The sequence below is a fragment of the Lactuca saligna genome, chromosome 4 (genome assembly GCF_052625555.1).
Source record: "Lactuca saligna cultivar CGN05327 chromosome 4, ASM5262555v1, whole genome shotgun sequence".
Taxonomy (NCBI): Eukaryota; Viridiplantae; Streptophyta; class Magnoliopsida; order Asterales; family Asteraceae; genus Lactuca; species Lactuca saligna.
In genome coordinates, this window is record NC_136420.1 from 93,454,990 (window position 1) to 93,459,555 (window position 4,566).

The window sequence follows — 4,566 nt, forward strand, 5'->3', positions numbered from 1 at the left end:
GTGTTGGGCTTCCTGAAAGACTTGGTGGATTGGCATTCTTGAAGTCCTTGTACTTACACCCATGCTTTATGTAACCTCCATTAGGGTGGTTTCTCCTTACTACTTAGGGTTCAACATGACTAATAGTTCTACTGTAGTTTCCTTCTTCTGACTCCTCCTCATTATGCCCACATTGTATAACGGGTGCAATAGGCTCTCTTCCATTCTCCCGGATCAACTGTCGCATGTCCTTTCTTTGCTCAGCTAATAGAGCCCTAAGCATTGCCATTGTGACAAGTTCAACTATCAACACTTCTCCACGTGCACGTTCGGCTACAGAGGGCTTAGGCTGCTGATTCTCATTACCATTTCTTAATCCACTGTGAGTCCTCATCATGAAGTTATAGATACCAAAACGGCATTTAGCATACCGAGACGACAATATAGATAGAGAAGGTTTAGACGCATAATTATCCTTATTACTCCGAAAATTATATGTCAGTTATAATATCGTAATTAAACGTTTAAACATTTGAACACATAAAATTTCCTAAATCTAGGTCAGCAATAAACCTTAAAACTAAAAGCAATTTAGATAAGCAACTTAAGGCATGCTATAATATAAATCATTTAGCACGTAGGAGAAAATTAGGCATCGTATCCTAAAGTGAACTAGTATTTGTGTCAATTCAGGTGTACTACCTAGAATATAATTCTCACACCCCCTGCCGGCGGCGGAAACACCGGGCGTTGTAACTTCATTCCTTGTATCATAGTTATCAAACATATATTGAATAGTACAAAAGAATTATTATAAACTACGTACCTTTGTTGATGATAGAAAGTTACATTATTCTGGTTTCCTAGTGATTATTATATAGTATATGAATTATCGCACACATCTTAACATATATATGTTCCTTATGAACAGAAAGGATAACAGTAAAATTTCCCCTGTTCGAGAAACATTCCCTCTTATCAATTTCCTTAAAACACATGCGTTTTAAAAATACGTCAACATAAAGTTGGTGAGTCCACAAGTTTTGGCTCTGAGTAAAAATAGTACTTTTTCCAAGTTCAAAAAGTATAGAACATAGTTTGAAAATATCATTATGACTGATACTTGTTTATAATATATAGTGTATATATATATATATATATATATATATATATATATATATATATATATATATATATATCGTAGTTATAATGGTTTACTTACTAAAGAAGTAGTATACCTATAAGTTTCATATACTATGAATATAAGTGTTTGTAATCCCATACAAACGAAGGTTGCTACGTATAAATCGATTTTTAATTCTATAGGAGTATGTTTGCTAGGTATAATTGTTCACCTATTGAATAAGTAGAATACCTACAAATTTCTTGTACTTAGAGTATAAGTGTTCGGGGAACTTATACTTAACATTAATACTTGTACATTGACAAAGTATAATGTTTCTAAAATTGTGCTACCATGAGTCCATAACCGCTTCTATGCGACACCGCTACCTCTGAATGGTGTTGTAAGTGTCACACCTTGGTAATAGATTCCGCACACTTCATTGATGTCGGAATAGAATAAACTGGGCAAGTTCGTCACCCAAAAATCATTGGGCTGTAGCTAGCAACCACGGTTGGGGGTGTTAAAACGTATAGATCTATACACAGCTTCGTCATTGGAAAAATGGGCATGTTAGTCACCCGAAAATCATTGGGTTGTAACTAGCAACCACGGATGGGGTGTTAACCCGCATAAATCTATACACAACTTCCTCGCTCTCACGGGATTAGCGGTTACATGTTAGAGGATTTCCCTTAAGATTTCCAATCTTAGTTGATTAATATAATAGCTCATGTAGATTTTGTCAAGTTCCTATTATTATAATAGTATAAGCATATTCGTGACTAAAACCCTAAGTTACTAGACTATGCTTTAAACATTACTCCTAATATTTATAATACTTAGGTAGTACAACAACTATAACTTGAAGTAAAACCGATTTTTATGTAACATAAAACCAATAATAGCAAGACACTTAACAATTAGTATATAGAACTCCCGAGTATAACTCCGAGACTATAATGCAAAATAGTATATAGAACCCCCAAGTATAACTCCGGGGCTATAACACCAAATAGTATATGAACTCCCAAGTATAACTCCGGGACTATAACACAAAATAGTATATAGAATTCCCGAGTATGATTCCAGGGCTATATTAGTAAAATCTATGATAAAAACATGCTAAAAATTTTAATATAGTTGCATGATTTTAATATATTAGATATAATCTAGGTATATATGATACAAAACAACTATATCCCGGTTAATATAACTATTTATTTTGATACAAACATATTATCATATAAACATAATATTACCTTATATACAATATTTGGCATGCATTTTCTCCGAAAATATTAAAAAATGGGGCCATTAAACCACCCTAGTAGTGTGATCTATAGAATCTAAATGAAAAACGATCAGGGGTTCATCGTTGTTAGGCTCGGGAAGGGAAACGTCCGTCAGAGAATGAGAGAGAATGAAAGTAGAAGGTGTAACGATTGAATGAGCCTCAATTTCTATTTATAGGCTATCCAAAGACATCTCATTTCATGAGAATGATAAGCTCACGTCGTGATCCATGGCTATATCACCTCGTAGACTTTCCATTTCCGATTCTAACTTCGGAAGGTGTCTAGATGACTTCTCACGTCGTGAGAATGAGATGCTCAAGTCTTGAGGTTCCATGAGTCACCCTGTAGCCTTAATAGGTGTTTTCTAGCCTTAATTAGTGTCCTGGAGCACTCTCATGTCGTGATAATACATGCTCACATCGTGAGCTCCGACAAATTAGGGTTTCTGCCACATGTCATGCTCTTAGACAGCTACATCTTTGGAAGATCATAACTTTTGCATACGAGCACCGTTTTTGACGTTCTTTATATCCACGCATAGGTATTTCCGAGTACTACAACTTTAATTTACACACCAATAACTATGTCTAATTCTATTTTAAATTCCTCTTGTTGTAGGGGCTATAATGCTAGAATTTTTCATAACTTCTTCATGCGAAGTCAGATTTAGACATTCTATATATGTTTAGACTTGTATAGACTTGTAGTATTTGAATGAAAATATCATTAAAGATTAATCTAAATTGATTATAATATGTGTTTGTTATATTTATGGGAATTATCTTTGACCTAAATTTAATTGTTGATACAATAATAAACACACATCTCACGGTCATTGCTTACAATTCTAAGTTTAAGTCTAGAAATTTCCTAAAAATCCTAGTTCCCTTAAACTAATGCTCTGATACCAACCATGACATCACCATTTTAATGGCCAAAAAAAGACTGATTTGTGTTTGCTTGTTAAATCAAAGTATCCTTTTAAAAAGATTTACTTCGCGGAATTTGTCCCATAAATATGATAATAATATTGTCAAGACATTATCCAGGAAATGTATTTTATTTATAAAACTCATGATGTCATCGTCAATACAAGAGACACAATCATAAACAAAGACTTACAACATCTCTTTATACTAATAGTCTATATCATCTTTGAATCTCTCGACAGATACCTATATCATCATATATAAGTACCTGTGATACAATAAAATGAGTGGTTGAAGTTCGGAAACCTGGTGAATACATAGGTATTTCAACCCATAATAATATAATTTATCTCTTTATATAATTCACACAAACAGTTAACACGATTACCCATCCCATTTACTATCTCTCTCTCTCTCTCTCTATTTCTCTCTATCTCTCTCTCTTTCTCTCTTTCTCTATCTCTCTCTCTCTCTCTCTCAAGGGTTCTACCCTAAGGGTTACTTGTTAATAAGGTAACCAAGGAAATATAGAGTACTCAAATGAATCCATAATCTATACTCTCGGTTTGTGTGATTTCATTAACACACACAGATTGTAAGTCTACTAGTGTTCCACTTGACTGTATAGAATAGTATGTGGTTGCCATCAATACTCTGCTTGACGATTGATCTCTGTTGGGCATGGTCTCTTTTCCCTATCATTGGCATGGTCTTTCACCACTAATCTATATGTGGTATGGTTTCTCACCATTATCTCTTTCCTCATATGGTCTTTCACCCTTGTATCTACTCTTATCGCCCTAACTGTTATCTCATTTCACTTATCATTTTCTACCCGTCCTACCCAATACATTATGACTACGGTAAAAATACATATATATATATATATATATATATGATATTTTATAAAAATTGTTATCTCATGTAACATAGATATCAAAAACTCATACAATAAGCATTTAAGAAAATTAAATACTTTATATATATATATATATATGTAAGTTGAAGGTAACTATGCACTTACTTGACAAAGGCAAGTGACTCAAAGTTAGGGCAGTGCTTTACCTAAACACCATAGATATTCCCTAGACATGACCTAAGTGTGATTAATTCCGAGTCTTAGTCTAATGATAATGGTGACTAATAATAGTCTAGATCCTCACTAATCTCAATGTCTACATCAAGATTTATCAAGTAAGCATCACCAAGGAAGGATGGTAGGGAGGCATGATCATTT